The following is a 12,811-nucleotide window of genomic DNA, read 5'->3' on the forward strand; positions in this document are numbered from 1 at the left end:
CAGTTATGTTATGCTTAGGGTTAGATTGAGGTTAGGGTTAGGATTGTGGTTAGGGTTAGGGTTAGAAGTTAGGTTTAGTGTTAGATTTAGGGGCAGAGGTTAGGGTTAGGTTTAGGTTAAGTTTTAGGGTTAGGGTTAGGGTTAGGATTAGAATTTGAGGTTAGGGTAAGTTTAGGGTTTGTGTTACGATTACAGTTAGGTTTGGGGTAGTTTTATTGTTAGGGTTATGGGATAGGTGTTAGGGAGATGGTTATGGTTAGGCTTAGTGTTACGGTTAGGTTTAGGGTTACGATTAGGTTTAGGGTTAGGTTTAGTGTTATGGTTAGGGTTTGTTTTAGGGTTAGGGTTAGGGTTATGTGTTAGGTGTTAGTGATAGAGTTAACGTTAGGGTTAGTGTTAGGGTTTGGGTTAGGGTTAGGTTTGGGGTTAGACTTAGGTTTAGGGATAGTGTTAGGTTTCGTGTTTATGTTGGGGGTGCGGATAGTGTTACATTTAGGGTAGGGATAGGGTTAGGTTTAGGGTTTAGGGTAAGGGTTAATATTATGGTTAGTGTTAAGTTGAGGTTTAGGTTTAAGGTTAGGCTTACGCTTAGGTTTAGTGTTAGACTTAGGTTTCGGGTTAGGGTTAGGCTTAGGGTTAGAGTTAATTGTTAGGGTTAGGATTAGTGTTAGTGTTAGGGATTGGGTTAGGTTTAGTGTTAGGGTTTATGGTTAGTGTTATGGTTAGGTTTAATGTTATTATTAGGGTTAGGGTTAGTTTGAGGTTGAGGTTTAGGGTTAGGTTATGGTTAGTGTTAGGTTTGGGTTAGGGTTAGGTTTACGTTTCGCGTAAGGGTTAGGGTTAGATTGAGGTTTAGGTTTAGGGTTAAGGTTAGGGCTGGGTTAGAGATTAGTGTTAGGTTTAGGGTTAGGGTTAGTGTTAAAGTTAGGGATAGGGTTAGGTTTAGGGTTAGATGTATGAGTTACAGTTAGGGTTAGGGTTAGGGTTATGGTTAGGGTTAGGATTAGTGTTATGTTTAGGTTTAGGGCTGGGTCAGGGTTAGTTTTAGGGTTAGGTTTAGAGGTATGTGTTAGGGTGAGGTTTAGGGTTAGGGTTAGGGTTAGGATTCGGTTGAGGGTTATGTTTAGAGTTTAGCTTTAGGTTTAGTGTTACAGTTTGGTGTTAGGGCTAGGGTTAGGGTTAGGCTTAGGCTTAGAGTTAATGATTAGTCTTAGTATTAGGGTTATCGTTAAATCTTAGGTTTTATGTTAGGGTGAGGGTTAGGATTAGGGTTAGTGTTAGGGTTAGCATTAGGGTAATGGTTAGAGGTATGGGTATGGTTATGGTTATGGTCATGGTTATGGTTATGGTTATGGTTATGGTTATGGTTATGGTTAGGGTTATGCTAGGATTAGGTTTAGGGGTATGGTTAGGTATTACAGTTAGGTTTATGGTTAGGTTAGGTTTAGGGTTAGGGTTAGGGTTAGGGTTAGATGTTATGGATACTTTTAAGGTTAAGGTTTGTGTTACGCTTAGAGTTTAGGGTTAGGGTTAGGGTTTGTTTTAGTGATTAGCTTAAGGTTTGGATTAGGGTTAGGGTTAAAGCTTAGGTTTAGGGTTAGCGTTAGGGTTATGGTTAGGGTTACGGTTAGATGTTAGGGATAGGTTTTGATTTAGGGTTAGTGTTAAAATTTAAGTTTAGGGTTGGGGTTAGTGTTAGGGTTAGGTTTAGGGTTAGTGATAGCGTTAGGGTTAGGGTTAGGGTTATGGTTAGAGATTAGTGTTTTGTTTAGAGTTAGATTTAGGGTGAAGTTTAGGGTTAGGGTTAGGCATAGAGTTTATAGTTATTGTTAGGGTTAGGTTTAGGCTTAGGGTTATGGTTAGGGTTAGGGTTACAATTAGTTTAGGGTTTGCATTAGGGTTACAATTAGGTTAGGGTTAGGGTTAGGTTTAGGGTTATGGTTAGGGTTAGCATTTAGGGTTAGGGTTAGTGGGAGGGTTAGTTTTATGGTTACATTAGGGTTAGGTTGAGGATTAGGGTTAGTTTTAGGGTTAGGTTGAGAAATTAGTTATAGTGTTAGATTTACTGTTAGATTTAGGGATACGTTTAGCATTAGGGTTAGTGTTAGAGCTTAGGGTTAGTGTTACATTTAGGTTTAGGGTTAGGGATTAGGTTAGAGGTATGTGTTAGGGTTAGCATTATTGTCAGTGTTAGGGTTAGGGTTAGGGTTATGCTAGGGTTAGGTTAATGTTAGGGTTAGGTATTACAGTCAGGGTTTGGTTAGTTTTAATGGTAGGCTTAGGGTTAGGGTAAGGGATTAATGTAAGTTTTAGGGTTAGGGTTACGGTTATGGTTATGGTTATGGTTAGGGTTAGTGTTAGGGTTAGGGTTAGGCTTAGGGTTAGGGAGAGTGTTATGTTTAGACTTTAGGGTTAGGTTTAAGTTTACGGTTAGGGTTATGGTTTTGTTAGATGTTAGCATTTGGTTAAGTGTTAGAGTTAGGTTTAGGATTAGGTTTAGGCTTAGGGTTAGTGTAAGGATTAGGACAAGTGTTAGTGGTTAGGTTTAGGGCTGGATTACAGTTAGTGCTAGGGCTAGTTTTAGAGGTTAGTTTTAGTGTTAGGATTAGGGATATGGTTAGTGTTAGCATTAGGGTTAGGGGTTAGGTTGCATTAGGGTTAGGGTTAGGGTTAGGGTTAGGGTTAGATGTTAGGGATAATTTAGGTTTATGGTTAGTGTTAAAGCTTAAGTTTGGGGTTAGGCTTAGTGTTAGTGTTAGGGTTAGGGTTAATTTTAGTGTTAGGTTTAGGGTTAGGTTTAGGGTTAGTGTTAAGGTTAGAGGTTAGCATTTTGTTTAGGGTTCGATTTTGGTTGAAGTTTAGGGTTAGGTTTAAGCATAGAGGTTATGGTTAGTGTTAGGGTTAGGTTTAGGGTTAGGGTTATGGTTAGGGTTAGGGTTACAATTAGGTTAGGGTTTGCTTTAGTGTGAGGGTTAGTGTTATGGTTAGTGTTAGGGTTAGGTTGAAGTTTCGGGTTAGTTTTAGGGCTAGGGTTAGAAGTTAGGTATAGTGTTAGGTTTAGTGTTAGGATTAGGGATAGTTTTAGCATTAGGGTTAGTGTTAGGCGTTAGAGTTAGTGTTACTTTTAGTGTTAGGGTTAGGGATAGGGTTAGAGGTATGTGTTAGTGTTAGGGTTAGAGGTTAAGTTTAAGATTAGCATTAGGATTAGGATTAGGGTTAGTGTTAGGTTTACCGGTATGTGTTAGGGTTAGGTTTAGGTGTAGGGCTAGGATTAGGGTTAGTGTTAGTGTTAGGGATAGGGTTACGGTTATGGTTTTGGTTATGGTTATGGTTATGGTTTGGATTATATTTTAATGTTAGGGTTAGAGTGAGGCTTAGTATTAGGGTTTGGGTTAGAGGTATGGGTTAGGGTTAGGTTTAGGGGTAGAGTTAGTGTTAGGGTTAGGGTTATGGTAGGTTTAGTGTTAGGGTTAGGGCTATATATTATTGTCAGTGTTAGTGTTTGTTTAAGGGGTAGGGTTCGGGTTAGGTTGAGGGTTAGGTTTAGTGTTATGTTTATAGGTTAGCTTTAGGTTTAGGGTTAGGGTTAGGGTTACAGTTTAGGCTTAGGTTTAGGGTTAGGGTTAGGGTTAACATTAGGGTTAGGATTAGAAGTTAGGATTAGGTGTAGGGTTAGGGTTATTATTCAAGTAAGTGTTAGGTTTAGGATTAGGGTTAGTGTTAGGGTTAGGTTTAGGGTTAAGGTTACGTTTAGGTATCGGATTAGTGTTACTGTTAGGGTTAGAATTTGCTTTAGTGTTAGGGTTAGTGTTACGGTTATCGGTTATCGTTTAGGGTTAAGGTTAGGGTTAGGGTTATGATTAGAGGTTAGCATTAAGTTTAGTGTTAGAGTTGGGTTTAGGTTTAGGGTTAGGTTTAGGCTTAGATGTTATGGTTAAGTTTAGGGTTAGGGTTAGGGTTAAAACAGGGTTAGGGTTTGGCTTAGGGTTAGGGTTATAGTTACGGTTAGCATTAGGGTTAGTGGTAGGGTGAGTGTTAGGGTTAGGTTTAGGGGTTAGTTGTTATTGAGATGCTTGGGGTTAGGCTTTGGATTACGGGTAGTGTTAGGGTTACGATTAGGTTTAGGGTTAGGGTTAGGGTTATGGTTAGGGTTAAGGTTAGGTTTACTGTTAGTTTTAGGGTTAGATTTACTTTTAGTTTTAGGGTTAGGTTTAGGTTTAGGTTTAGGGGTTTAGTGTTAGTGATAGGATTAGGGTTAGTGCTAGGGTTAGAGTTAGGGTTAGGGTTAGGGTTAGGGTTATGGTTAGAGTTTAGCTTTAGGTTTAGTGTTAGAGTTTGGTCTTATGGTTAGGGTTAGGTTTAGGCTTAGTGTTTATGGTTAGGCTTAGTATTAGGGTTATTGTTAAAGCTTAGGTTTTGGGTTAGGGTGAGGGTTAGGATTAGGTTTAGTGTTAGGCTTAGGTTTAGGGTAAGAGTTAGAGGTATGGGTTAGGGTTATGGTTATGGTTAGCGTTAGGGCTAGCTTTATGCTAGGGTTCGGGTTAGGTATTACAGTAAGGTTTAGGGTTAGTTTAATGGGTAGGGTTAGGGTTAGGGATTAATGTTAGGTTTAGGGTTATGGTTATGGTTATGTTTAGGGTTAGGGTTTGGTTTAGGGTTAGAGATAGTGTTAGGATTAGAAGTTAAGGTTAGGGGTATTGTTAGGTTTATGGTTACTGTTAGGGTTAGAGTTAGTGTTAGGCTTAGGGTTTAGGGTTAGCTGTTAGGCAGAGGATTAAGATTAGGCTTAAGGTTACAGTTAGTGTTAGGGTTACGATTATGTTTAGGGTTAGGCTTAGGGTTATGGTTAGGGTTTAGGTTTAGGGTTAGTGTTAGGATTAGGATTAAGGTTAGGTTTAGGTTTATGGTTAGGGTTCGCATTAGGGTTAGAAGTTATGTTTAGTGTTAGGGTTAGTGTTAGGATTACGGCTAGGGTTATGGCTAGAGATTAGTGTTTGGTTTGGGTTTAGATTTAGGGTTAGTGTTAGTGTTAGTGTTAGGCTTACAGGATATCGATAGGGTTAGGCTTAGTGTTAGGGTTAAAGTTAGTGTTAGGGTTAGGGTTTGGGTTAGAGTTAAAGTTTAGGGTTAGGGTTACAGTTAGAGTTTAGGGTTAGTGTTAGTGTAAGGGTTAGGTTTAGGGTTAGTTTTAAGTTTAGGGTTAGAGTTAAGGGTTATGGTTCTGTTTAGGGTTAGGATTAGTGTTTTGGTAATTGTTAGGTTTACACTTAATGTTAGGGTTATGATTAAAGTTAGGGTTAGGCATTAGGTTTTGGGGAGTGGGTTAGGATTCGGCTTTCGGTTACGGTTAGGGTTAGGGTTACAATTAGGTTTAGGGTTAGTGTTAGGGTTTGGGTTAGGGTTTGGTTTAGGGTTAGTTTTAGGGTTAGGCTCAGTGTTAGGGTTAGGGGTTAGGTGTTACAGATAGGATTAGGGTTAGTGTTATGGTTAGCGTTAGGTTTACCATTAGGGTTGGGTTAACGATAGTGTTAGGTTTATGGTTAGGGTTTAGGGTTAGTGTTAGGCTTAGCGTTACGGTTAGGGTTATGGTTAGTTTAGGGTTAGAGTTAGGGTTAGGTTTAGGGTTAGGGTTAGCATTTATTGCTTGGTTTGGGTTAGGGTTAGGGTTGAAGCTTAGGGTTAGGGTTAGGGTTAGGTTTAGGGTTAGGGTTAGCGTTTAGGGCTGGGTTTGGGTTAGGGTTAGGGTTGAAGCTTAGGTTTAGGGTTAGGGTTAGTGTTAGGGTTAGGGTTAGGGTTAGGTTTAGGGTTAGGGTTAGGGTTATGGTTAGAGTTTAGCGTTTTGTTTAGGGTTAGATTTAGGGTGAAGGTTAGGATTAGGGTTAGGCATAGAGTTTATAGTTATTGTCAGGGTTAGGTTTAGGCTTAGGGTCATGGTTAGGTTTAGGGTTACAATTAGTTTAGGGTTTCTGTTAGGGTTACAATTCGGTTAGAGTTAGGGTTAGGGTTAGGGTTAGGGTTAGGTTTATGGTTAGGGCTAGGGTTACAATTAATTTAGGGTATGTGTTAGGGTTACAATTCGGTTAGGGTTACGGTTAGTGTTAGGGTTAGTGTTATGTTTAGGGTTAGCATTTAGTGTTAGGGTTAGTGTTATGGTTAGGGTTCGGTTTAGGTTAAGGTTAAGTGTTAGGGTTTGGGTTAGGGCTAGAAGTTAGGTTTAGTGTTAGGTTTGGGTTAGGGTTAGGGATCGGTTTATGGTTAATGTTAGGGTTAGGGTTAGTATTATGGTTAGAGGTATGGGTTAGGGTTAGTTTTAGGATTAGGTTTAGGGTTAGGGTTATGCTACGGTTAGGATTAGTGTTAGGGTTAGGTATTACAGTCAATGTTAGTGTTAGTTTAAGTGTTAGGGTTAGGATTAGTGTTAGGGAGTAATGTTAGATTTAGTGCTATGTTTTGGGTTAGGGTTAATGTTAGGATTCGGGTTAGGGTTAGGATTAGAAGTTATTGTTATGGTTAGGGTTAGGGTTAGGTTTAGTGTTAGTTTTAGGGTTAGGTTTAGGGTTTGGTGTGGGGTTAGGTGTTATGGATAGGTTTAGGGTTAGGTTTTCAGTTAGGTTTCTGGTTAGGAATAGTGTTAGGTTTAGGTTTAGTGTATAGGGTTACGGTTAGGGTTAGTATTAGGGTTAGGGTTAGGATTATATTTAGCTTTAGGCTTAAGGTTAGTGTTAGTGTTAGAAGTTGGTTTAGTGTTATGGTTAGGGTTAGGTTTAGAGTTAGAGTTAGAGTTATGGTTAGGGTTTGATATTAGGTTTAGTGTTAGTGTTAGGGTTAGTGTTACAGTTAGACTTTAGAGTTAGTGTTAAAGTTAGAGTTAGGTTTAAGGTTAGGTTTAGGGTTAGGTTTAGGGTTAGTGTTAGTGTTAGTGTTAGTGTTAGGTCTAGGGTTAAGTGTTAGGTGTTAGGGAGAGAGTTAGGGTAAGGATTTGGATTACGGTTGGGTTTAGGGTTACGTTTAGGTTTAGGCTTAAGGTTACGGTTAGGTTTAGGGTTAGGTTTAGGTTAGAGTTAGGGTTATGGTTAGTGTTAGGTTTAGGTGTGCTGTTTAGTGTAAGGGTTAGATTTATGGTTAGGTTTATAGTTAGTTTTACGTTTTCGGTTAGGGTTGGGTTAGGGTTAGGTTAAGAGTTAGGGTTAGGTCGAGGTTAGATTTAGGGTTAGGGTTAGGGTTAGGGTTAGAAGTTAGGTTTAGGGTTAGTGTTAGGGTTAGGGTGAGTGTTAGGGTTAGAGGTTAGTGTTAGTTTTAGGGTTAGGGTTAGGTTTAGTGTTGGCGTTAGGGGTTAGTTGTTAGGGAGACGGTTATGGTTAGGCTTCGGTTTACGGTTAGTTTTAGGGTTACGATTACGTTTAAGGTCAGATATAGGGTTACGGTTAGGGTTTGTTTTACGGTTATGGTTAGGGTTAGGGCTAGGGTTAGGTGTTAGGTGTTAGGGATAGAGTTAGCATTAGGGTTAGGGTTAGGATTAGTGTTAGGGTTAGGAATAGGATTAGGGATAGTGTTAGGTTTAGTCTTAGGGTTAGGGTTAGTGTTAGGGATAGGATTTGGGTTAGGCTTAGGGTTAGGGGTTAGGTTTAGGTTGAGGTTTAGGTTTAGAGTTACGGTTAGGGTTAGTGTTAGTGTTAGGGTTAAGTTTCGGGTCAGGGTTAGGGTTAGGTTAGAGTTTAGCATTAGGTTTAGTGTTAGGGTTAGTGTTAGGGTTATGGTTAGGTTTAGGGTTAGATATTAGGGTTAGGGTTGTTTTAGGTTTTGAGTTAGGGTTAGGGTTAGTTTTATGATTAGAATTTAGGGTTAGGGTTAGGTATTAAGGTCAGGGTTAGGGTTAGAGTTTAGTGTTAGGGTTAGTGTTCATGTTATGGTTTTGCTTAGGTTTAGCGTTAGAATTTAGGGTTAGAGTTAAGTTTAGGGTTATGACTAGGCTTAGGCTTATGGTAGGGTCAGGGTTAGTGTTAGGTATTACGGTCAGGGTTAAAGTTAGTTTTAGGGTTAGGGTAAGGGTTAGAGTTAGTTTTAGGGTTAGAGTTTAGGGTTAGAATTAGGTTTAGGGTTAGGGTTAGGGTTAGTGTGAGGATTAGAATTAGAAGTTAGGGTTAGGGGTAGGGTTAGGGTTAGGATTACTGGTAGGTTTAGTGTTAGTGTTAGGGTAAGGGTTAGGTGTTAGGTGTTAGTGAGAGGATTATGGTTTGGCTTCGGGTTATGGTTAGTGTTAGCCTTATGATTATGTTTAGGGTTAGGGTTAGGGTAAGGATTAGTGTTAGATTTACGGTTAGTTTCAGAGTTAGGTTTAGGTTTAGGGTTAGAGTTAGTGGTTAAGTGTTAGGGATAGGATTAGGGTTAGGTTTAGGGTTAGTGTTAGGGTTAGGTTTAGGGTTACATATAGTGTTAGGGTTATGCTTAGAGTCAGGGTTAGGGTTAGGGTTAGGTTTAGGATTAGGGTTAGGATTAGTGTTAGGGTTATGGTTAGAGGTTAGTGTTAATTTTAGTGTTAGAGTTTGGGGTTAGCGTTAGGGTTATGGTTAGGCTTAGAGGTTATGGTTAGGGTTAGTGTTAGTGTTAGGGTTAAAGCTTAGGTTTAGAGTTAGGGTTACACTTAGGGTTAGGTTTAAGTTCAGAGTGTAGTGTTAGGGTTAGGGTTAAGGTTAGAGTTAGGCTTAGCTTTAGGGTTAGGGTTAGGTTTAGGTGTTGTTTTAGGGTTAGGGTTAGGGATAGGATTACTTATAGGCTTTGGGGTATGGTTAGAGTTAGTGTTAGGATTATGGTTAGGGTTCGGGTTAGGTTGAAGTTTAGGGTATGCGTTATGGTTAGTGTTTGAATTTAGGTTTAGTGTTAGGTTTAGTGTTAGGGTTACGGATAGGTTAGTGTTAGGGTTAGGGTTAGGGTTAGAGGTTAAGGTTAGGTTTAAGGTTAGGTTTAGCATTAGGGTTAGGGTTAAGGTTAGAGTTAAAGGTTAGTGTTAGTTTTAGGGTTAGAGTTTAGGGTTAGTACTAGGGTGAGGGTTAGGGTTAGTGTTAGGGTTATGTTAAGGTTAGAGTTTAGGGTTACGGTTAGGTTTAGGGTTAGAGTTAGTGTTATGATAAGAAGTTAGTGTTAGCAGTAGTTAAGGGTTATGGTTGCTGTTAGGGTTAGGGTTACTGTTAGGGTTAGGGTTAGGGGTTAGGTGTTGGGGAGACGTTTATGGTTAGGCTGCGGGTTACGGTTCGTGTTAGTTTTACGATTAGGTTTAGGGTTAGGGTTGCAGTTATGGTTAGACTTAGGGTTAGGGTTAGGTTACAGTTAGTTGTAGTGTTAGGTTTAGGGTTAGGGTTAGGGGTTAAGTGCTAGGGATAGGATTAGTGTTAGGATTAGGGTTAGGGTTAGGGTTATGGTTAGGGTTAGGTTTACAGTTAGTTTTATGGTTAGGGTTTGGTTTATAGTTAGGGTTATGTTTATAAGTAAGGATTGAGTTAGTGTTAGGTTTAGGGTTAGGGATTAGTGTTAGGGTTACTGTTAGGGTTAGGCTTAGCGTTAGTGTTAGGGATAGGTTTAGGTTTAGGTTTAGGGTTAGGGTATGGCTTAGGGTCACAGTTAGGTTTAGGGTTAGTGTTAGAATTAGTGTAGGGTTAGGGTTAGGGATGGGGATTAGTATTAGGGTTAGGGTTAGGGTTAGTGTTAGTATTTGGTTATGGTTAGTGTTAGGGTTATGGTTAGGTTTAGGGATAGGGTTAGTGTTAGGGTTAGGGTTCAGATAAGAGGTTAGAGTTAGGATTCGTGTTACAATTAGGGTTAGAGGATAGAGTTAGTGTTAGGGTTAATGTTAGGTTTAGAGTAAAAGTTATGCTTAGGGTTAGATATTAGGGTTAAGGTTAGTGTTAGGGTTACATTAGGGTTAATGTTAAGGTTAGAGGGTAATGGTTATCATTCGGGTTAGGTTAGGGTTAGGGTTAGGTTTAGTGATATGGTTATCGTTATAGTTAGGGTCAAGGTAAGAGGGTTAGTGTTAGGGTTAGGTTTAGGGTTTGGGTTAGAGTTAAGCTTAGAGATTTTGGTTTGGGTTAAGGTTAAGGTTAGGTTTTTGGTTATGGGTTGGGGTTAGGAATAGTGTTAGGTTTAGATTAGGGTTAGGTTTAGGTTTAGTGTTAGGTTTAAGGTATTGGTTAGTGTTAGGGATAGGGTTAGGTTTAGGTTTAGGGTTAGGTTTAAGGATAGGGTTAGGTTTAGTGTTAGGTTTAGGATTATGTTTAGGGGTTAGGCTTAGGGTTAGGATTAGGGTTATATTTAGGATTAGGGTTAGTTTTAAGTTCATGTTAGAGTTAGAGTTAGTGTTAGAGGGTTAGGGTGAGGGATAGGGTTAGGGTTACGGTTAAGGTTAGGCTTAGTGCTAGGGATATGCTTAGTAGTTAGTGTTAGGGTTAGAGTTATGATTAGGGTTAGAGTTAAGTTTAGCGTTAGGGTTAGAGATTAGGGTTTGTGTTATTGTTAGCATTGGGGTTAGGGGTTAGCGATACGTTTATAGTTCATGTTAGTGTTAGGGTTACAGTTAGGGTGAGCATTACGGTTTGGTTTACAGCTAGCTTTAGGGTTATTGTTAGAGTTAGGGTTAGGGTTAGAGGGTTAGGGATAGGGTTAGGCTTATTTTTAGGTTTAGGGTTAGTTTTAGGGTTATGGTAGGTTTAGGGTTAATGTTAGGGTTAGAGTTTCAGTGTAGAGATAGGGTTAGCCTTAGGGTTTTGGTTAGGATTAGGGTTGAGGGTCCGGGTTAGGGTTAGGTTTAGTGTTAGGGTTATTAGGATTAATGTTATGTTTAGTGTTATGGTTGTTGTTAGGTTAGGGTTAGGGTTAGGGTTATGTTTAGGGTTATGGTTAGGGTTAGGGTTAGGGTTAGGGTTAGGGTTAGGGTTAGGGTTAGGGTTAGCGTTAGGGATAGGGATAGGTTTAGGTTTTAGGCTTAGGGTTTGTGTTAGGGTTATGGTTAGGGTTTAGGGTTAGATTTAGGGTTAGGATTAGTTTTAGTGTTCGGGTTAGGGATGGGGGTTAGTGTTAGGGTTATGGTTAGGGCTAGGGTTAAGTTTGGCATTAAATTTATTGTTAGGGTTAGGTTTAGTGTTAGAATTAGGTTTAGGGGTTAGGGTGCGGGTTAGTTTTCGGGTTCGTGTTAGAGTTACGGTTAGGGTTAGCATTACCATTAGGGTTAAGGATAGGGTTATGTTTAGGGTTAGATTTATGGTTAGAGGTTAGGGTTATGCTTATGGTTAGGGTTAGGTTTCGTGTTAGGGTTACGGTTAGGGTTAGCTTGACCATTAGTGTTAAGGTTCGGGTTAGGGTTTGGGTTAGGATTAGAGGGATAGGGTTAGGTTTAGACTTTGGGTTAGTGTTAGTGTTATGGTAGGGTTAGGATTAGAGGTTCGGGTTAGAGTTAGGGTTAGGCTTTTGCTTATGGTTAGCGTTATAATTAGCAGTTAGTTTAGGGTTAGTGTTAGAGTTAGAATTAGTGTTACAGTTAGGGTTAAGGTTATGCTTAGGTTTAGGGTTATTGGTAGAGTTAGTGATAGGTTTTGGGTTGGAGGTGAGGTTTAGGGTTAGGGTTAGCATTACAGTTAGGGTTAGAGGTTAGAGTTAGAGTTAGGATTAGCATTGGGGTTACATCTTATGGTTAGGGGTTTGGGTTAGAGTTAGGGTTTAAGGTTAGGGTTAGGGTTAGGGTTAGTGTTAGGGTTAGGGTTAGGGTTAGGGTTAGGTATAAGTGTTAGGGTTAGGGATAGGGTTAGGGTTAGAATTAGGGTTAGGTTTAGAGTTATTGTTAGTGTTAGTGTTAGGGTTAGGGATAGTGATCAGGGTTAGGGTAAGGGTAGGGTTAGGTTTAGGTATAGAGTTATGGTTAGGGATAGGGATTAGGTTTAGGGTGTTAGAGTTAAGTTTAGGGATATCATTTGGGTTAGAAGGTAGGGTTAGGATTAGGGGTAGGGTTAGGTTTACGGTTATGGTTAGAGGTTTGGGTTAGTGTTAGGGTTAGGGCTTAAAGTTAGTTGTCAGAGTTTGGGTTAGGTTTATGGTTAAGGTTAAGATTATGGTTAGAGTTAGGGTTAATGTTAGGGTTAGTGTTAGGGCTGGGTTAGAGGTTTAATGTCAGGGTTATGTTTAGGGCTAGGTTTAGAGTTTCCGGTTAGAGTTAGTGTTATGATTAGTGTTATGGTTAGGCCAAGGTTTAGGGGTTAGTTTTAGGGTTAGGGTTTGTGTTAAGGCTAGGGTTAGGGTTATGGTTAGGTTTAGGGTTAGGGTTAGGGTTCGGATTAGACATTAGGGTTAGGGTTACGATTAGGCTAAGAGGATAGGGTTGGTCTTAGGGTTAATGTTAGGTTTAGAGTTAAGGTTACGGTTAGAGATTAGGGTTAGTGTTAGGGTTACTTTAGGGTTAGAGTTAGGGTTAGGGTTATGGTTAGGGTTAGAGGGTTAGTGTTAGAGTCAGGGATAGGGTTAGGGTTAGCATTAGGTTTAGGTTTAGGGTTATAAGTTAGGGTTAGGTTAGGGTTAGTGATAGTGTTAGGGTTAGGGTTAGGGTTTAGGGTAAGGTTTAGGTTTAGTTTTGGGTTTAATGTTAGGTTAGGTTTAGGGTTAGGTTTAGGGTTAATTTTAGGGTTGGGTTATGTTTGGTGTTAGGGTTAGAGTTGCGCTTAGAGATTTTGGTTTGGTTTAATTTTAGGGTTAGGGTTGTGCTTAGGGGTTGGGGTTAGGAATAGTGTTAGGGTTTCATTAGTGTTAAGGTTAGGGGTTAGGTTTCGGGTTA

This window comes from Cavia porcellus, unplaced genomic scaffold (genome assembly GCF_034190915.1).
Source record: "Cavia porcellus strain 051 isolate PalLab524CR breed Dunkin Hartley unplaced genomic scaffold, mCavPor4.1 scaffold_34, whole genome shotgun sequence".
In the NCBI taxonomy this organism is placed as follows: domain Eukaryota; kingdom Metazoa; phylum Chordata; class Mammalia; order Rodentia; family Caviidae; genus Cavia; species Cavia porcellus.